Consider the following 21,994-nt stretch of genomic DNA (forward strand, 5'->3'; position numbering starts at 1 on the left):
GTTCTTTCATGAGTCTCATTGCTCTTCTCTGAGTACAGGGAGGTGATCACCTATTCCTGGTGGCCACTGTGTTTCTAATACAGGCCAGGAGGCCATTGGCTTTCTTGGCCATCTGGGCACACTGATGGCTCACAGTCAATCAACCAACAACCAGTTCCCCCAGGTCCCTCTCCAAATTGCAGCTTGCCAACCACATGTCCCCAAGTCTGTAGCTTGCTATTGGGTTGTTGTGACCCAGGTGGAGTACCTGGCACATGGCCTTATTGAACTTCATAGAGTTAGCCTTGGCCCATCAGCCTAACCTGTCCAGATCCTCCCTGCCCTATCAACACAGCCATCCAGCTTGGTGTCATCTGCAGACTTACTGGGGGTGCACTCAATCCCCTTACCATAGGATCACAGGATGACAGGGGTTGAAAGGGGCCTTTGAAGATCTTTGAGTCCAACCCCCCTGCTAGAGCAGGGCCATAGAATCCAGCACAGGTCACACAGGAACACATCCAGACAGGGCTGGAAAGGCTCCAGAGGAGGAGACTCCACAACCTCTCTGGGCAGCCTGCTCCAGGGCTCTGGGACCCTCACAGTGAAGAAGATCATCCTCATGTTGAAGTTGAACCTCCTGTGCTCTAGTTTATATCCATTCCCCCTTGTCCTCTCACAGGGTGCAACTGAGCAGAGCCTGTCCCCTCCCTCCTGACACTCAGCCCTCAGATATTTATGAACATTTATCAACCCCCCCTCAGCCTTCTCTTCTCCAGACTAAACAGCCCCAGGGCTCTCAGCCTCTCCTCATAGGGCATGTGCTCCAGTCCCTCAATCATTCTGGTAGCTCTCTGTTGGACTCTCTCCAGCATATCCTTGTCCCTCTTGAACTGGGGAGCCCCATTCTGGCCACAATATTCCAGGTGAGGTCTTACCAGGGCAGAGTAGAGGGGGAGGAGAGCCTCCCTCGATCTGCTGGACACCTCCTGATCATTAATATTCAGATCGTTAATATTGATATTAATGAGGTCAGACCCCAGTACTGAACCCTGGGGGACACCACTAGTGACTGAGTGCCAAACAGATTTAACTCCATTCACCACCACTCTTTAGGCCTGGTCATCCAGGCAGTTTTTTACCCAGTACAGAGGGCACTTATCCAAGCCTTGTGCCCTGAGTTTCTGAAGGAGAATGATGTGGGAGACAGTGTCCAGATTGCCCTGGACTCTCATTCTCTGCTATTTCACTGACCATAATATCATCTAAAAATGTCATATTAACTTTCAGATCAGTGATGAATGGCATAAGGGAAAACTCTAGTAACACTCCTTCTCAGCAATAACTCTGCATTGACAATTACTTTCAGAGATCTGTCAGTTAGGCAGTTCTTAACTCACTTCATGTCTGCTCTTGTCCTGAACCCAATTACTTTTGTTTGGCTAAAACATGTCTTCTAGAAAGTCATCCAGTCTCCACCCTGGAAATGTCATGAGATGGTGATTTTTACCAATCCTCCTATTAAGTTTCTGGAATGATTAATCACTATGAACCACTTACATCTTCATTGTAATGTGATCTTTTCTCTGAAGTCAACTTCTGTTTAATCAATTTCTTTTATGAATTTCATAGCCAGATTAAACAACTCTTTATTCCTGGAATTACCAAGCAGATCCAGTGTTTCCATCCACTCCCTATCCTAATTTATGTGTTTTTTATTGTTTTCCTGTCAGTCCTGCACTTCATCGACTGATGTTATATTTACGCTAATGCGTTATGCATCTTATTGCTGTTGCTGCTTCTATATCAGTTTATAAACCCATACATACAAACATTTACATTTGAGGCTATATCCTCATACACATGCAAAATCTTGATCAGTATGAAAACTGAAATCCACACCTTCAGAGATCATTAGTGCACATGAGAATCCAGGATAAGTTTTGATGCTTAAGAGCAATTAGTTTCTTTGACGTTATTTATGAGGGCAAGAATTTTGTGTGCTCACAAGATGAGAGCTGTTTGCTCAGGAAAGACTGTGAAATGTAACCACAACTCTAAGGGCTGATGGCTGTTGAGAGAACAAGAGGAGGTAAAAATGCAGAGGTTTCTAAAAAGACCTGCACGTCTGTGCAAAGGGCAGGCCCTGGCCTTCCTGACGATGCGTCACCCCTACGACTTCTGTACGCTGTCTGATGGTAAAGAAATGTCTGCTCACAGGCTTAAAGGAGGAGGACAGCAATGGAAAGGTCTGAGAGGTAAGGAAGACTGGACTTGAAGCTGAGCCTCCCAGGCGGTCGTCTCCCACACTGCCAACCAATGTTGCTAAGGTACCAAGGTTCTCTTCTAATCGTACTGACTGAGAAGTTGCAGACAAAATCTTTTCCTTTAGTTCTTTGGACAGTAGCAAGCATAGCACAGTCTTTGTCAATACCAAGAACACACTGAGACAGGGATTACAGTACTCAGTTCTCTATATAATGTAGAAGAACAAATGGTTTAGGTATGCTGGGAGTATAAACATCCAAAACTGATGAGGAATCAGTGAACCCAGAGGGGCTGCATCTTCTAAAATTAGTCTTTTCACTTGGTTTCCAATCCTTTGGCCCTGAATTGTGATTCTTGCCTGCCATTGTTGAAAGTTGATACCACACGTCTGAGGGATTTACAAAATAAAATACCAACTTTAAAAATCACTGTCATTTCTGTTTTGGGGGCAATTGCTCAGAAAGTTGGTTTCCAACTCTTGAAAAAAGAAATCTGAGGACTGAAATACATTTCTCTCCTTTAAACTGTCTTGGAGTATTAACACTGTTTATGGTGCAGTGGGAGGTCTGCTGCATGCCTAAGAGTTTGTGTGTAGGATAAATAGACAGAAGATACAGGTAGGTAGGTAGGTAGGTAGATAGATAGATAGATAGATAGATAGATGGAAATATAGAGAGATAGAGAGATGGATAGAGAGATAGAGAGAGATTCAGACACACACACGTTAATTCTGTATAAGCAGAAGTTTATTGGGCCACTAGAAGTTAAAATACATAAGGAAATTGTTCTCCTTTTATCCATTAAAACAACTGTAAAAGTTTATTTTTAATAATGTGTTTGTATTTTTTAATCATCATAACATGTTACCAGTGTTTTACTGGGGGCCTTCCAAGCTGCATTTTTCCTTTCACATTAACTTACAAATTACCTAATAATTCTGCATAACATGTATTCATCCCCTGAACCAAGAAAGGCTTAAATACAAACTCAATTCAATATGCTGCTTACACAAAAATAACAGGCTCTTGGACTTCATTACAAACACCTGTCTCATGCAGCCAAGGTTATTTAGGGGTTGCTAGACACAAATAGGAATCTCATCTCAGGTCGGCTGCCGCTAACCAAACCAACTTTATGAATGCCACAGTATGTTTTAAGTGGAAAGAACAACAGGAAGCAAATTTCTGAGGGTTTTTTTGCGGGGGGCGGATTATCCACTTACATTTTGTGAGGTCCCAGACACACTGCAGAGTCAGAGAGAGGAGACCAAAATAAAAGAACACTGTTATAGCTCTAGGGTCATAAAATCATAGAATCAGCCAGGTTGGAAGAGACTTCCAAGACCATCCAGGCCAATCTATCACCCAGCCCTATCCAAGTGCCTCATCCCGGCTTTTCCTGAAGATCTCCACAGACGGTGACTCCACCACCTCCCTGGGCAGCACATTCCAATGGCCAAGCTCTCTTGCTGGGAAGAATTCTTACTATGAGGAGAGGCTGAGGGAGCTGGGGTTGCTTAGCCTGGAGAAGAGGAGGCTCAGGGGAGACCTTTTTGCTCTCTCCAACTCCCTGAAGGGAGGTTGTAGCCAGGTGGGGGTTGGTCTCTTCTCCCAGGCACCTCCAGCCTAAACCTCCCCTGGCACAGCTTAAGACTGTGTCCTCTTGTTCTGTTGGTGGTTGCCTGGGAAAAGAGACCAACCTCTGCCTGTCTACAACCTCCCTTCAGGGAGTTGTAGAGAGCAAGAAGGTCTCACCCCTGACCCTCCTCTTCTCCAGGCTAAACAACCCCAGCTCCCTCAGCCTCTCCTCACAGGGCTGTGCTCCAGACCCCTCCCCAGCTTTGTTGGACACCTTCCAGCAACTCAACATCTCTCTTGAATTAAGGGGCCCAGAATTGGATACAGGACTCAAGGTGTGGCCTGACCAGTGCTGAGTACAAGGGAAGAATAACCTCCCTTGTCCTGCTGGCCACACTGTTCCTGATGCAGGCCAGGATGCCCTTGGCCTTCTTGGCCACCTGGGCACACTGTTGGCTCATGTTCAGCCTACTGTCAAACAGTACCCCCAGGTCCCTTTCTGCCAAAACCATAGGTAAGAAAACCTTTGATGTTGGCCCTGATCCACAATGAACACACAACCCACAAGGTGACCACTCAAAGGAAGGGGTGTTATTCTGCTTATGAAATATATCCTGATGTGTCTTTTCAGAGTTTGAAGTTTACAGGTAATTAGGTGTGATTTTCTTTCTTCCAGTAACATATATACGACAGGTCTAAAATACTTCTGTTCAATCAAAAACTTCCTTTAGTAATTCTGAGGCTTTAAAATTTCTTCTGAGACTCTCCTCATTATCTTGATTATTTCCCAAACAGAACTTCTCAATCTGAAATTATTTAAGTATGGCTACTTAAATATGTTCATACATGTTTATGTATCCTCTCCAGAGGCAAAAGTGTAATTGGAAAGAAAGACAAAATGCTTGCAAACCATTTTATCCCAAACATATCAAAGGAAAATCAGAAGTTTGGGGGGGTAAGGAGGGAAAGGGGGTTGTTGCTTTCTGTTGGTTTTGGTTTTAGTGTCTGGGGGGTTTTCTTTGTTTTTCTGTGGTAATACAAGGAAGCCAATTATTTCATAACTATGTGTCATCTTATTCCAAGGAGGAAGACAATGGTCAATGGGGCTCTTCAACACACAGAGTTTACCTGCCAAAATTTTTCCAACCCAAAATTCTTCACAGGAAAATGTCACTGGCAGTTCTGCCAAGAAATGTTGAAACTATTTCTTCTTGTTTTGCTCCTATACAAAATGACAAAATGTAGCTCTGGGAGATTTAATTTAAACAAACAAGCCTCACTTCCATGTCAAAGCCCTTATGCAAAATGACAGCTCTTTGGTTTCAGTCAGAAATGTCAACATTTTCAGTGTGACATTTCCAATCCCAGTGTTCGAGGTGCATATTTGTTTGGAATGAAGGTGGGGTTGATCTGTTGGTCATCAGTTTGCTTTGTGTTACATTGTTTATTTGTTTCCTCCTACTGATGGAGAAAAGCAAAAAGAAAGAACCACTTGACATAAGGACAGGCACAACCTGCTGCCTCTACCCAAGCTCACCAGTTTGGGATTTGCAGGTATCATGACAGAGATCAGTCGTGTGGAGGGATGCAAAGGGAAACAATGGATTGGTGTGGTTTCTATCGGGGACCCTTCCCCAAAAAGCACAACGAAGCACAACAAAGCACAGTGGGGTTGAGGGCACACACTTACCCATGTAGTTGAGTTTGCTGAGGGTTGGTGAGGGCTGTGTAGCATCTCATGAGACACATAATTGTGTGTTAGATTTGAACCTGTGTTATAGATCTGTGACTACACTTTTAAGAGATTGTGCCATATGAATAACCTTCCATGGAGATGGGTGTTGACCCAGGTAGTCTTTGCATCAGCTGAGCCCTGAATTCAGGTCGCTCGGATGATGGCCTACAGTTAGCATTTGTATCAAAGCAAAGAGGAGAAACTTGATGTACTCTGAGCCACCTTTGATCCCTGTGGCACCATCTCTACAAAAGGTTAAATATGCAGAGGCATTGAGAAGGGTACTCCCTACTCTCCCATAATGTTACCTTCACCTGTAAGTATATTCCCACTATTTCCACAGCTCCATCCCATAAACTTCTCCTTTTCTGGGTGTTTCTCCTCCTCACCTGTGTGATTACTTAGGCAAGCCAACAATTTAGTTCTGTGAGTAAAAGTCTGCCAAACTGGTAACACAAACACCAGCATCACCCAGACCGCTGGCACTTGAAGGGTGGGAAGGCAATAGACCAGGGACTTGGATTTTACACAGCTCCACTTGCCCAACGCTGAACTTCTGATGCACTTTGAGCACTATTACTGCTTCATACTGAAGGAGGGAAGAGCAGTTCTTTGACCTGTAAAACAGGTGCTGGGAGTCATTGCTTGTCTCCCCCAGCCCAGGAGAGAGATTCCTCACCTTCAGGTTTGAACAGGAGTCACCGGAACCTAAAAATGTCCCACACATAGATCATGAGCTGTGGAGAGAAAAGAAAAAAAAAAAAAAGGGGGGGGTGGGGGGGGGGGTGAGGGAAAAGGGCGAGACTGAAGTCGGATAAATACAACTAAGCCGAGTCTCACCGTCTCTCCCTTTGCTCCCCCTGCCCCCATCACTGCTGCTGTTGTGTCAGGTAGTGGCACTGTTGAGTACATTAACCCAGGGCTGAGCACTGCAGCCACACCGAGTGTGTCTCTGCGTCTGTGTGTGTCTGTGTGTGATCATTACCATTTATTCCTCCCCCCCAACATCCACCCCCCCCACATATGCTCTCCCACCCGCCCCAGTGATGCAGGACTCCAGGAGAGAGCGAGAAAAAGGGGAGAGAGAGAGACGGAGCCGTCAGGCCCCAGAGCTACTTAAACAAATCGCCGCCCCTTGCAGGGAGGGAAAGGGGGGGAGGGGGGCGACGGGACGGGAGCAGAAGACAAAATAAAAGACAGAGAAAGGAAAAACCAGCGGGGAGAAAAAAAGCAGCCCCCGGACGCCCCCTTTCCTCTGAGAGAGGCCCTCCTCAGCGTGTGTGTGCATGTGTGTGTGCGTGTGTGTGCATGTGTGTGTGCGTGTGTGCGTACCGATCCCGTGCCCGTTAGGAAAGGGGGTGTTCCCCCCTCGCCTCCCCTCTGCCCTCCCTCGGCGCGGGGCGGCGCGGCGGGGGGAGCGGGCGGCTGCAGCCCCGCAGCCCGCGGAGCTCCGGCACCAGCGCGGGCCCGCTCTGGAGACGAGACAGCCGGAATAAAGGGAAGGAACAGCTTCCTCGCCGCCAGAGCAGCCCTTTTCTCGTCGCGGGGTTTTGCTCTTTCTTTTCTTTTCTTTCCTTTTCTTTTTTTTTTTTTTTCTTTTCTTTTTTTTTTTTTGGTAACTGCTCGCCGGGAAAAGCAAAACCGAAAACGCTTCCCCTCGTCTCGTCCCCCCTTCAAAAGGCCCCCAAACAACCACCACCAAACAGCTCAAAAGCCAAAAAGAAAAGGAAAAAAAAAAAAAGGGGGAAAGGAAAAGCGAGCGAGCCAGAGACAAGCTCCATCGATTTCAAATCCAGGATTTTATCCAGTGCATTGATTTTTTTTTTCTTTCGCTCTCTTTTTTTTTTCTTTCTACCCCTCCTCTTTTCTTTCACCCCCCCCTCCCCACGCCGCCCTCCCCCCCATCCTCCTTCTCGTCCTTCCCACCCCCCTTTTCCTTTTCCTTTTATTTTGGATCCAGCTAAAATTAACCGGGACTGCACTGGGTGTTGCGTGTTAATTTGATTTACTCGGGGATTCCAGCTTCCAAGACGCCATTTTCCCCCCTTCTTGCTCTATCCCTATCTATCTATCTATCTATCTACCCATCTATCCATCATTTATCTGGCGAGCTAGCTATCTGTCTGTCCGTCCATCTCCCTCTCCCCGGGTGCCTTCCCTCCTCCCCCCCGCCCTCCTCCCCTCTCCGCTCTGCGTGTGCTGCGCGGCCGTGCGTTCCCCTAATCTGACAGATGAACACCGCCATGGGTTTGCCGCAACACAAGCAAAAGCACCTTTGGGGGCTGTGGCGAGGGATGGAAACCGGGATCTAAAAGAGAAGAGGCAAGAAGGGGGGAATCCGAGGAAGGAGGAGAAGAAGGAAGAAAGAAGAAGAGGAAGCTGCTAAGAAGACCCCGCCGCCGTTTTGGGGATATGGGTTAGTAAAGGGGGGGAAAAAAAAGGCGCGACAAAATCCCTGAGCCATCGAGGAAAGGTCTGTCTTAACGATCCGAATTGCGGGAGGGGTTTACCCTTCTCGCTTTTCCCTTCCCCTCCTGCTCCCTTTTCCCCTTCTGCATGCAAAAGTTAATGTCGTCTCCTTTTTTTTTTTTTTTTTTTTTTTTTCCCTGCTTTGACTTTGCAATGGCGCGGAAAAGGCTTTATTTATTGGGGGGGGGGAGGAATATTTCTCCCCTGTGCAGTGCATGCGAGTGAACCTCTCGCCTTTCGACCCCTTCCCTCCTTATGCTTTGTAGCTGGTGATGGGGGGGGGGGGGGGAAATGCGGGTGCATGTTGTCTGGCTAGGGAGCAGGGGGACAAGACACTAAGACTCTGCTGCTGGGAAGGGGTTGCAATTTTTTCAAGAGTTTGCATAATGTATTTACCTCCCCTGATCTCCCCCAAATCCCTTCGGTAGCCTGTATGTGTTTCCCCGCCGGTGCAGAGGGTAGGTGGCAGCTATGTGTGTGCGTGTGGAAAGGAGGAAGGGGGAGGCCCACCCCCGCTTTGTAAATTGCAGGTTAAGTGGAGCTAGAGAGCAACATTGTAACCTTATGGGGATTTTGTGTGTGTGTCTCAGTAAGTGTGCATGAGTGTGTGTGTGTGTGTGTGTGTGTGCGTGTGTGTGTGTGTGTGCGTGTGTACGTGTGCGGGGATCCGCGGCCGTGTTCGGCGCCGGGGGCCCGGGGGGAGCTCCGCTGCCCCGGGGCGGTCCCGCACTTGTTTTGACATTGAAAAGGACACGCAGCCCCGAAAAGCGGCAAATTGCAGGAGCAAAGAAGCATGGGGAGGGTGGGGGGCAGGGAGGGAAGAATTAGCAATGCGCGACCCCCCCGCGCCCCTGCTCGGTGGCGAAATGAGGCGCGTTAATAATGGTTATTAATAAGCCGGTGATTGCCGCCCCCACGGTGGCCCCTCTCCCCCCTTCTCCCCGGGTAGAAGTGGAGTTCAGCTTTGAATATCGCTGATATATCGTGGGTGGTGTTGCGAGGGGTGGGTGGGCAAAACGCAACCTGCAACGGCGGGCGGCTATTGTCAACTCCAGCCCTGGCGCAGAGCTCCCTGCCCACCTCCGTGCACACCCGGCCACACTCGCACACACAAGCACGCTTACACACAGCCACACGTACGCAGTCACACTTACACACCCCTTCCTCGTCGGGTTTCCCGTTCGGGCAATGGGAATTCAGGTTCCTCCGGCGAGGCGGGAGCCCCTCCCGCCCCCCTCCTATCCCCTCCCGCCCTCTAGTCCTACCCCCCTCCCGCCGTTGTTTCCCTGTGTGCGTGTTTGACTGTATTTGATTTTGTGTGACTTTGTGTGTGACTGCGTGCGTGTCTGTGTGTGTGACTGCATGTGTGGATGACTGTGTGGTTGTGTGTGACCGTGTTAGCGTGTGTGGTTGTTCATGACCGTGTGTGTTTGACTCCGTGTTTGAGGCTGTGTGACCGTGTGTGTGGCCGTGTGTATGACTGTGTGACCGTGTGTGTGCGACGGTGTGTGCGTGTGTTGACGGTGTGTGTGTGCCTGTGTGCGCCCGTGTGTGTGTGCATCACAGCGGTCACTGGCGGTGCTCTGCGCTGCCTGCCCCTGCCTGTGAGTATTTATGTGTCTAAAAAGGCAGCTGAGAGAAGGATTTCCGATTCGTTTCCGCTTCAAATAAACGGCACTGATAATCTCGGGCCTGACGCCTGATGCTAAAAGGGTATTTCGCCGCGGAGAGCCAGACCCTGGGAGCGGTCGCCGGCTGGGTAGGGGGACACCAAGCCTGGCCACCCCTAGCGCCGGTAGGTCCCCTGTCCCGGGGAGGATTTGCGAGGGGAGATGTAGGTGGGGGGCTTCCTGGAGGATACGCATGGGGGGAGGAGGCTGGAGGAGAGGGGGCACTGCCCACCCATCCTGGTGCCCCCGCCCCGGGTGCCGTGAGCTGTACTGGGCGAGCCGAGCTGGGCACTGGGAGGAGTCCGTCACAAGCAAACGCTGCCGGCGGGGAGGGTGGATGAGAGGGTAGGAGGGAGCCGGGCAGGGCTTCTGCCTGGAGCAGAGATGTTTCGTTAGCCGCGGGTCTGCAGTGGCCTGCCGGGGCCGTGGCAGGCCGGGCCGGGGGCGCGGTGCAGGGACTGTCCGTGCTGCCTTATATGTCCATCTGTCAAACCGCAAAGGATGTGCGAGGCCAGCAAAGCGCTGAGCCTGCTAGTCCTCTGTTGTTAGGGAAAGTAATGTGATCCTTTTGGTATTGACAGGAGCATTTCGGAGGTAAAGGACTGCTGGCAAATCTAATCCCAGGCTGAATATTATGGACCCAAATGGGTACAATTATTGATCCGACAGCCCCTGCAGCCAGGACTAACTAGGTGCAGGCTATGGTGATGGTGTAATTGGCCATCTAACGTTAGGCAGTGACAGCATGAACCTGAGGAAACAAGTGTCTTAAGAGCTTACATGGTAGGTAGGTGAAAATATACCCATCAGGGAAAACATGCAAGTGTCTGCTTCACACACAGCGTTCTGTGCTTCCTTGGCCTCTGCTGAGGTTACTCCCCTCAGTCAGCAGCTCTTTCCCCTCAAAGGATAAACTTTTTCTATTTCCTTTTTTTTTTTTTTTTTTTTTTTCCATCTGAAAGGCGAAAAATACCCTCCAAACAATGAAGTTGTACTTTAATCACTGCTTTTTACTTGGAAGGGTTATGTGAAAGCAGGCAGGGGGAAAAAAAAGGCAGAAACAGCCAGTGAATGGAGACTTCTCTTCCATCTTATTGACTGTTGGGTTTTTGGTGGTTTTGTGGGGGGTTTTTTTGTTTGTTTTTTTTTTTTTTTTAAATTTCTCAGACTCAAAGTTTTAATTGAAACCAGAAATCTATTGAGAAGTAACTGAGCCAATAAAACCTCTGTTTTCTCTGCAACTAGGGATGGGGAATAAATAATTTTTTGCTGATGTTATTTCATGTTTGAGCTTTCCGGTTCCTGCCAAAAAGCCCAGCACAGAGTATTAACACATTATCATTTTAGGAGGATGCACTCTCTGAAAGGTATTAAAATGGCTTGTTAGGTTTGTGCAGAGCTATAAGCCATGCTAGTTTTTGGCAAACATAAGAAACGGTGGCCATTATGTATTATTAATAATGATCATAACTGAGCTATTTAACTTCATATTTACTGGGTTTCTTTACTGAGGTTGCTCAGTATCATTTCCAATTATATACTTTGATTAACTTCATAGCTGGTGTTTGTGGTTTTTTTAAACAACTGCTATTGCCATGTGCTTTATTAACTCAAGGAGTTAAATGCTTGAAAAGATCCAACCGTCATTTTTGGCTTCAGATGCTGCTGAATCTCCTCTTCTGGTCTGTTTTGACCCATCCTTTGAGCTCTTTTTGCCAGCGTGCACAGCTCTTAGATCTAAGTGGCAGTTTACCAATAGGACTCTTGTTTTCTCTTACAAGAGTTGGCTAATCCCAGTTTCAGTGACTTTTTTTTTTGCCCTCTCAGTAGGGCTCAATTGCTCACACATAATCTTTCCCTTCTGTTTTCTTTCCCCTTTGGACAACACCCTCCAGGACTGAAAAACTCTTGCCTTGTGCTCGGAGACTTCCAATTACACAGCAATTTTGACTCTTGACCCAACTAGTAGCAGGAAAGTCTATTGTCTAATGAACCACATAAAACCAGTACTGGAATCCAACAGTTTGCTGTGATGGAAATGAAAGCTCTGCCAGTGAATTGGTGACTAATTTTTTAACCATATTGCCTACGTGGTTTTTCTTGATCCTTGTTTTCTAGCAAGCTGAGAGTATCTGTGACCTGTGGGTCTGTGATGATGTTGAAAGGCAGTGTTAGTAACTGCCAAGATGTGATCCATGAGGCATAGACCGCAGTGGGTGCAGTTGTATTGGATTTGAGCCATGTTCAGAAAATTCAGCATGCCATTTTTTGCCCAATAAAACGTGGAAGGACCCTGGTTTCTGAGTATGTAAGTGCTATGATTAACCATACATTTGATGATAAGACAAGGGCAGCAAATCTGGGTATTAAAAAACCCCAAACAAAACCAAAAAAAGGTTATCAGTTGAAATTCATGGCAAGGTCTGGCATTGTTGCTGGGAAGAAAGTTTAGCTCTAGTCCAAAGCCTAGCAAGAAAGGTGGGAGCCTGTGGAGAAAGCTCCCAGTGTTTTGCTGCAGGGACTGTAGTTTCTGCTGGGTCTGAGTTTGCTGCCATTACAGGTTCTGTTCTTGTTACTTTCTCCTACTTGATTAAAAAACATTTCCTTTCCTGTTTTTATTGTTGTGGAAATAAAATGACTCATCCGTTTAGGAAATTGTCATCTTGATTAATGACAGAGTTTTAAACCCCTCAAACTCCAGTTTTTAGCCTGGGGATACTGTCAGATCTGAAAACGATTTCCAAACTTTCAAGACTAGGACTGCTTTTCCTTCTGGTAGGGCCAAGAAATAGGTTGCAAGCGTGAGTTGTTAGCACAGTTACAGCTTAGTGCATCCAAACTCTAAGCAATGGTTTCGTTCTTCTTCCAACACAAAGGCTTCACTTGATGTGGCTTTGGAAGTTCATTTTGTCCTCATACCTGCTTAGAGATCTATTGGATGGTGGGAAGAAGCACAGGTCCCCAACAGGCATCTGGATTCTGCTTTCGTGTGTAACCAGTAGGAGAGAGAGAGCAAAAGAAGGGAGATAAATAGATGGGGCAAAAAAAGAAGGCAAAATAATTTCTCAAACTGAATAGAAACAGTTGAGGAGTAATGCAGCTTGTCTTCCAGAGCTATGGAAATGTGTGAAGAAAGTAGGGGGATGGTAATTTTTGTGTATCAGCTCTTGAGAGGAAGCAAAGCTGTTTTGCCCTTTTGGAATTGGATTTACTTTGCAACACAGATTGTTCAAACACAGTGATCAGCTTTTACTGTAAGATGTGTGGCAGCTGGATATGAAAAACAGCTGTCTGACATTATTTCCTTTAGTCTTCTGTTGTTCTTTTTGTGACATTGAAAATTTTGAAGCACTCTTTCTCCACAAGGCCAAACTGAAACTCTGGAGATCGAAAATCCTGAGATTTGGGATTTGACCCAGGCTTGATTATGATCTTTGCAACTCTAGTTTACACCCAAGCCTAGATGGGGATCTTTGCAAGGTCTCTTATCTGTGTGATGTTTGCCCACCTGCCTGTCCACTGAACCTGTTGGCAGTGTGTGTTGATGACCCTACTGACTTTGGATATGAAGAGGACAGTGATGGGGCTGTTGGCAAACTTGGAAGGCCCAAGAAGTGCTCTGGGAATATAGTCACTGGTATGGTATTGTTCACAGATCCCAAGGCCAAGTTTACTCTTGCTTATGTGTGGGGTACATGCCCATCCATCACAGGGCTCATGCAGGCTAAAAAAGAGGTTGTGTCAATGCTTAAGTTAAGCCTCAGTTGTCTTCCCTACATAGGGTTGGTGAATCTGATGCACATTTTTGAAAGCAGACTTGATGCAGAGAAAAGCTGTTCAGGAGGAGACCAATTTCCATGCAAACATGAGGTCAGAAGGTGGTGGCAAGGCTCTTACCTGCCCTGGTGAATATTAGAACACAGCATAGCCCAAGGCTTGACTCTGTAGTGCATGATGTATTGGGATGCAAATGCCAGGCAGAGTGGATTGCTGGGGTTTTGGCTAAATGCCACTGTGGGGTGACTTCTTACTTAGCTTCTCACTGCCTCTAAGGGAGTGAATTCCTGTTTCTGTTAGGGCTGCTGTGCAGTCCTGGGCAGCTAAGGGCTCTATATATGTAGCAGTGATGAGAGCAAAGTTTCATCTGCTGTTGTACCCCTCCTGTAATAGTGTCTGGAAGAGGTGTTCAGAAGAATGTGTAATAGGCAAGTATGGGGTAACTCAGGACTCACTTTGAATACCTCAAAAGTAGAGGTGGTTAAAAATTGGAAGCCTGAGGTTTTGTGTTACTTTGAAATTTTTGTTAGCCTTAACCTTTAAAGCTGATATATATATATATATGTATAATTAATCAGTCTGTTTCTGTCCTGTTATTTTATTAGATAGACCAGTTAGTTTTAACATTGAAGGGAGAAGATGATGGTACTCAAGCCACACACAGTCTCAGGCTGCGCCAGGGGAGGTTCAGGCTGGATGTTAGAAAAAAGTTCTACACAGAAAGAGTGATTGCACATTGGAATGGGCTGCCTGGGGAGGTGGTGGAGTCGCCATCACTGGAGGTTTTTAGGAGAAGACTTGATGAGGTGCTTGGTGCCGTGGGTTAGTTGTTTGGGTGGTGTTGGATTGGTTGATGGGTTGGACGCGATGATCTTGAAGGTCTCTTCCAACCTGGTTTATTCTATGTATGTATTCTATGTATTCAAGCTGCTAGGCATTACAGGCATGTCTTTCCTCCATGTGCATCCACCAATCCTGAATATGCTGCCAATGTGATTTCTAAGGCTTGGTTGCTGGCCTAACTTCCATGTGTGCTTCCAGAGCTGGCATATTCTGGAGTAAAGCTGAGATCCATGCTCACATCTCCTTGAGTCTTGTTAAATTTGTGACTTTGGAGAGTGCAGTAGTGTCTCCAATGGAACTCCTTTGAAATCCTAGACAGGAAACATCCTTCCTGTAGTTTTCTACTTTTCTTCATTTTTATTTACTTATTTTTAAAAATCATTATTTCTGCAGCTTTTCTGTGGAGTTATGCAGTGAGGATTCAACAGAAATCTGCAGGGGAATAATTCTCTGCTGAATTCTTTCTGTTGGTTTTTTGTTTGTTTGTTTCAGAAGGCATCAGAGATATGAAGTTTATCTGAGGGTGTTCAGTAAGTGTGTGAATGAGGTTGTGTCCATGTAAAGTATTACAGCAGGCATCTGGGTGGAGCGTTGCTGTACATGACTGCTTTTCCTGAAGGCTGCAAAGCAGCTGAAAATGCTCACCTGTATGTTCACATCCCTGCAACTTCAGTAAACTTTAACCTAATGTTATGAAGAATGTCATGATTTCTCTTTGCTTGATGACAAATTTCATCCTGAAATGATGAGTAAATTATAATTTCCTCCAGCTGTCAGTTGCTCCTTTTTTTTCCTCCAACTTATTCAGAAAAAGGGAGTGTGGGGGAAGAAGAGGAAACACTTTTCCCTTTTAAATCATTCTAACTGTAAGCTTTTGAACAGGACAGGAGTCTAACCTGCTGGACTTTGGGCTGATAAATGAATATAAGCACAGGGCATTTTGAAGGCCTCTGTCTTTTGGTTATGTGAGATGAAAAAACGGAGGTCATGGTTTCTGATGCCACGAGAAATTAAAAGTGTCATTGTAAGCATCCCAAAATCAATGGAGATCTTTTGGTCTGATAGCTTAGTGAGAGAGAATCACTGTCCCTACAAATCCTGCTGGATAAGTGTCATTGATACTTGCTACAGGCATTGTGCCATGGATGTAGTCACAGATACATAGGTCCTGCTTCTCCATCCTTTTATGAAAGTTGAAAACACATATGCTCTTAAACCACGCTGCCTTTTAAGCATGGCTTTTCGGCCAGAACATTTTCTTTAACCTTGGTTTGGTGAACAGAACTCCCAGGGCCCTTAAGGGAAAGCTCTGAAAAAAATAGTGTGAGCAACACATCCCAGTAAGGTGCAGCACACCCCTTGGTAGAAACTGAAACACTATTCAAACCTGCATCCATTTCCAGCTGGGAAGTAGTGGTATGGGTGCCTCAGTTCAGAGACCTCTTGACCCATCAGAGGTCTCTGACTAAACTTGTCTTGAGTCAGACCTAAGAGAGGGACTTGGATCAGGAGACAGAGACTCATATGTCATCAATGGAGAGAGAGGGAACCTATAACTGGATAGACCTTGGACTGGCCAAAATGCTGACCCTATCCCAACCTTTCACAGCCTCCTGAAGTCAGTGGTGTCACAAAGGGGTAACAAACCAAAGCCCTGGTCCTGGTTGAATGAGGGATTTGAGTCATGAATCTGGTGCTCCTGATCCTATTTACCACTCTGGAGAGCATCTGGCATGTGCCGTGCCACACAAAAAGTACAATGAAGTAGCTGAACTGGGGGAGGCCTTTTGGATGTGCAGGAACTGAGGAAGCTCTGTCTGACTCAACTTCTCCCAGCATTTCTGTAACCGCTTCCTCGTCAACCTCGTTAGAGATGAAGCTGCTCCTTTCCTATGCCCATCGCAGCTATTGGTTATCTTGCTATCATTCCTTACCTCTGGTTTTCCCACTATCATGCTCATGACAAATGTTTATGCCTCTTGACATTGCTGTCCTGGAGCTGTGGGCTGCTCTTTGCCCTGTGTCCATCCAGATGCATCCTTTTGTGTCCTGCACTGCTTTTGCCTCCTGCTTTTTGTTCTGGCATGCATGAGGCTTTCAGGGCATTTTTGTTTGGCTGACCAAGACAGTCACTCTTCTCCCAAAGCCTAAGACTGATACACTCTGCAAGGCAAGGCAGTTTCAATGTCTTTCTCTAAATGCCCCAAATTGCTGCTCTTCTCCTTGCATACCTTTATATTCCCTGTTCTCCCAAGGACTCCCTTGATGCTGGGAATGCTTGGTACATCATACAGCAGTAAGCAAGACAGTACTGTTTACTCAGCATGGACAAAATCCAACCTTTCTTATTCCTACTCTCATTTGAAAATGCAGAATTGATTAATATGTGATGTCTGTTTTGTACAGCCTGTAAACTGGGCTTGAGGTGGATCCTGGACCAAAGCCTTTTTTGTCCTCCTTGTGCCATCACTTAGAGCTCAGAGGAATAGATGCTGAGCCAAGACCTGATGCCTTCCTTGCCAGATGTGTTGCTTTATTTTAGTTATTTATTTATTTATTCTGAAAGGAGGGGAAGCTAGTGTATTTATCACTCATGCCAGCAACAATTAAATAAATGAAGGGGGGGAAAAAAAGGAGGAAGGGGTCCTGTGGCAGCAGCATTAAATAAAAACAAGCCTCTCATTAATGATTTATACAGAGAAATAATTTTCCATAAGTTTCAGCGTGCAGAGGGAAATATTTGATCAGCGAGAGGAGAGATTATTGCCCTGTCATGGTGGTGTTAGAAGGAGGCTGTTTTGTCTGATGGCAGCTCTCCAAAAGCAGAGTCAGTCTAGGAAAGTTTGGTAACAGCGATGATGGAGTTGTACAGGGGTTTGCTTTCTGTGGCTGGTTTCTGTGCCAGTAACATTTCCCTAAATACCCATAAAACTTTCCATTTGTAGCTTGGACTGGCTGCCACTGCATCCATGATGGTGCGCTTGGCAATAGCCAGTTAGAACAGAGTAAGCACAAGTCCTGTTCTTGTGCATGTTGACACTTCTCCCCAAGATGTTTTATGGCTCTTGTTTTGTCCTTGTAGTTGCACACGCGCGGCCTCACCCAGCAGCATCCTCTGGGTATCATCTCGGGAGTCACCTCTGATTATGCATCATGCCAAGAGTGATGATGCTTGGTCCAGGAGTTTAGCAGCCTGGTGTTGACCTGACATAGGCAAATCTCCTGCCTCGGCTTTTTCTGTTGTAATGAGCTGGAGCACAGAAGGCATCTCACTCTGCTTTCCAGTTTCCCAGAGGCCTAATTCTCACAGGGGTGATGGCTTAAAGTGACATGGCAACTCTCGATAGCTTTAGAATCAAACATTTTTCCTTGATTCAGAGGTGTAAATCCAGTAGGCTAAGCCCATCTTTAGAGCAGTCCTGCAGCAATGTTTGTCTCAGAGGGCACTTTAGAGACCAGAAGCCAGGAGGTGTGTAGAATCATAGAGTGGCCTGGGTTGGAAGGGACCTACAAAGGTCATCTAGTCCATCTCTGCAGTCAGCAGGGAATCCTCAACTGGATCAGGTTGCCCAGAGCCCTGTCAAGCCCCACTCTGACTATCTCCAGGGATGGGGCCTCAACCACCTCCCTGGGCAACCTGTTCCAGTGTTCCACCACCCTCATAGTAAAGAATCTGTTCCCAACATTCAATCTAAATCTGCTCTGCTCTAGTTTGAAGCCACTGCCCCTCATCCTACCACTGCAGGCCTTTGTAAACAGCCTCTCTCTATCCTTCCTGCAAGCCCCCTTCAGGCACTGGAAGGTTGATGTTATGCCTCCCTGGAGCCTCCTCTTCCCCAGGCTGAACACCCCCAGCTCCCTCAGCCTGTCCTCATAGCAGAGCTGCTCCAACCCCCTGATCACTTCTGTGGCTCTCCACCAGCTCCATGTCCTTCCTGTGTTGAGGGCTCCAGAGCTGCACACAGTGCTCCAGGGAAGGTCTCAGCAGAGCAAAGTGGCAGCATCACCTCTCTGGATCTGCTGGCCACACATCTTTTGATGCAGCCCAGGATGGGATTTGCTTTCTGGGCTGCAAGCTCACACTCCCTGCTCGTGTTCAGCTTCTCATCCATCAGCACCCCCAAGTCCTTTTCCTCAGGGCTGCTGTCTATCACCTCCTCCCCAGTCTCTATTGACAGTGAGGATTGTTCCAGCCCAGGTGCAGAACCCTGCACTTGCTCTTGTTGCACCTCATGAGGTTCACCTGGGCCCAGCTCTCCTGCATGTCCAGGTCCCTCTGGATGACATTCTGTCCCTCTGGTGTATTGACAACACCACTTGGCTTGGTCTCATCTGCAAACTTGCCGATGGTGCACTCAATCCTGCTGTCTATGTCACTGAGAAAAATGCTAAATAGTACAGGTCCCAGTACAGACCCCTGAGGACACCATCTTGACTTCAGTCCATTGAGCACTACTACCCTCTGGCTGCAACCATCCAGTTCCTAATCCACTGAACACTCCACCCATCAAATGCATATCTCTCCAACTTGGTGTGCAGGTCTGGTGACCATAACCTCTAGCCTGACACCCAGATTCTGCTTTAGGTTATGAGTGAGTGGATTTTTGATACCTTGGCACAGTTCTCTGGAAGGAGCTTGTAAAGATCCTTGGGCAGCATGATGGGCATCTCTCCTACCACCAATGAGTGCTTTTCTGTGCTGACTGATGCCACAGCTGTACCTTGCACAGTATTGCTTTTATGGACCTTGTGATTTATGGCTGTGTCAGTTATTTAATCATTCATTTGGCTTTCTCTTCAGCACTGTGTGGTAGTTACTTACATAGAAAGGTGACTGTATGATCTAATTATGGAGTGAAATACGATTCCATTATCTGCTGTTGATGTCTCTGTGTTGAGAGCACAGATACACACATGCAATGTGCAGACTCACATGCCTCCGTAGTTATGGACATGTTTGTGCTCCTGCTTATTTCTCTCATCTTGAAGAGCATGTTACTACTTCATCTCACTGTGAGAGATCATTGGGTTACCTTGACTTTTCCCATCCTGCCTGGCATCTCCTGTCTCCCTTTGCCAGGCTTGGACACAATGGGGCAGAGCCATCTGTCAGCAGTTACTCAGTCTCCTGGAGGGAGGTGCAGAGATGCAGTAGGGCAGTCTGGTGGAATTGTGTGAAGATTGCATTCTGCTGTTCTAGTCACCACAACTGATCTGTGCTCCTTGTTTTAATGGACAGACCATATCTGGCAGAGCTCACATCCTTTCTGCTCAGAGAAAGCCTTCATGCAGCCCATGCGAAATCAGAGGTGGATGTGGAAGGAAACAAAAGCAGTCTTGGTGGTGAGGGACCACACAGAGAGGAAACACCTTTCTTCTGTGTAAGCCCCTGTGCTTCTAACTCACCCTATCAATGAATGACATCTCATAGTTAGTTATTTTTATAGATAATCTGTGAACTATAGGCATTTGGGCATGATTGCTCCCATACTGTCTCCCTTGTATACCCACTTCTATTTTATACATGCCACCATTATCTAGGTATATCTTACAGACTGACCTTTTATCCATGTGTTGAGAAATGTCATGCAGTAGGAGACCAATTTGACCAACACTGGAGACAGAGACAAACACCCCCAGACATCACAGAACCACAGAATATCTGGGAAGGACCTCTGGAGATTGTTCAGTCTATCACCCTGTCCAGCACAGGTTCACCATGGGCAGGATGCTCGGGGCTGTGCATTTGGATATGACCAGGCCACCTCTGATTGTTTTTTAAGAGGAGACATTAATTTGTTTTGCTTGAAGGGGCAGTTCTGCTATGTTTCTGTCCTGATTGGCACAAGGTGGGTGAAAGGGAGGGGGTGTTTCCTGTGGGATCTGTAAAGTGGATGGAAAGCTGCTTGCCAGAGCTGAGTTGTTCTTCAGATTATCATGGACACAGGAATTAACTAAGACTTTGGTGCAGAGTTGTGATAAACCTAGCTACTGTGCTCTACGTGGCGGTTTAAATACAGTACTGGTGCATGACACCCGTCCAGTATAAACCATTCTCCTAGTTGGAATTTGTTAAAGAAAAGAAAGAAAAAAGAGAAATGTGCACTGTTCACCGTATCCCAGCAGACTTTTCGTTGTGTCTTTTTACGTCACTGGTCCCTACCATGCTGACTCTGCAGCTCACAAGTTTTACCTGTCCTCTGGAACTACCTTTTGGGAGGTGTGAAGAAAAGTTTAACTCTCATGTTTGTGCTCTGATCCCCTCGACAGAAGGGTGATCAGATGCCTGTTCCTGATCTGCATCAAACTCGTGCTGCTGGTGACCTGGCAGTGTACAGAGTGCAACCAGAAGCACACTTCCAAATGTGTTTCTTTATGGTAGAGACAGAGATAAATGGCGGGGCTAGGTTGGTTGGGGTTTTGTGGCTGGTTTGTTTTCCCGGGTTTGGGGTTTTTTTACATTCCTAATATGGGTTATCTGAGTTCACTGCAGCTTGCTGCATGCCAGGCTGCTTGTTTTATATGTCCCGTGATGAAGGCTGAAGTCTCACTGACACTTCTCATAAAAGCATGTTTCTGACCAAAACTTCCCCTTGGGTGTCATGTGGGTTGTCCACTGGCCTCTGCCGCAGGCAGCTGCATTTCAGCGGTGCGTGTGTAATCAAGGAAGCAACTCAGGAGTCTTTGGAGGGAAAGGTGATATCTCATCATTAAATATTGCTGTATAGTCTCCAGTGCTTTGTGGCAAATGGTTTTACAAGATGGAGTGTAAAGAGGCTTTCAGGATTTGGGATATTTTGCCGAGATCAGGGATTCAACTGCACGTCACATATGAGAATGTGAGATGCAAAGGCAGTGTGATAGACCTGGATTTTGGGGAGAGCTCTCAGACTTGCACCTCAGTCTCCCCTCCACTGACCTTGTTCAAAACATTTTGCTTGCTTTTTTATCTTAAGGGATTTTAAATTCTATGGGTATAATGGAAGCAGCCTCAGTAGCTGCAGTCATGGTGGGACTGAGTGCACTATGGGATTGGGGCAGCGTGTCTTAGTACTGGCCCAGGCTTTCTGCTGGTGCTCCTGCTGAACCTTGTTTGCATTCCAGTGTTTAGGGTTTGCCTGTTACCGATGTGGCTGCTCCTGCAGTTAGGACAAAAGCCGTTCCAAGTGTTGTGCCCATTTTCATTTCACGGATAATCTTAGATGGGTGGATTTCTCCTCTTTGATCTGGGCTCTTACCTCTGTTTTTGTCTTCGGCAATTTTTCAGTTTAATCACTTTGTAGCCTTGGTATCTGAACACTTGCAAACATGAGCCTGAGGCAGAAAAAGGGAACCCTTAATAGGACGTTAAGTATGACCCAAAGGGAGGTCTTGTACTTCAGGCCTGTGCCTCCAGAGGTGTGTCTGAGGTGCCCAGAGGAGCTGAGCAGCCTTAGCAATGAGCACACAGGCATTTGATTATTTCTCAGTACTTACCAGAGGAAGTGTGAATCTCTCCCTAATTGAGAGTTAATGCCAACTTCTGTGAAATTCGTTGTCATTCACGTGTGAATTATCCTCCTCCAATTTAACTTGGCTGCAGGAAGCCTGCTACTGCTAAGGCTTTCCACTGGGAGCTTAATTCAGGTGGTAAAACACCACTGTAGTTACTTATTGAATGGGACTTGACGCTAGAG

General features: G+C 46.7%; 1 protein-coding gene across 4 annotated transcripts in view; it reads left to right on the plus strand.

Moving 5' to 3' along the window:
• The first annotated feature begins 7,668 nt into the window (after window positions 1-7,668).
• The window catches only part of SETBP1 (SET binding protein 1), a 310,605-nt gene continuing 296,279 nt past the window's right edge, over window positions 7,669-21,994 (plus strand). For all 4 annotated transcript variants that reach the window (XM_054178144.1, XM_054178145.1, XM_054178146.1 and 1 more), the window contains exon 1: window positions 7,669-7,975. The gene's annotated coding sequence lies outside the window, so the exon portion shown is untranslated. The remainder of the gene's footprint in view (window positions 7,976-21,994) is intronic.

The sequence above is a fragment of the Dryobates pubescens genome, chromosome Z, assembly GCF_014839835.1.
Source record: "Dryobates pubescens isolate bDryPub1 chromosome Z, bDryPub1.pri, whole genome shotgun sequence".
NCBI lineage: Eukaryota > Metazoa > Chordata > Aves > Piciformes > Picidae > Dryobates > Dryobates pubescens.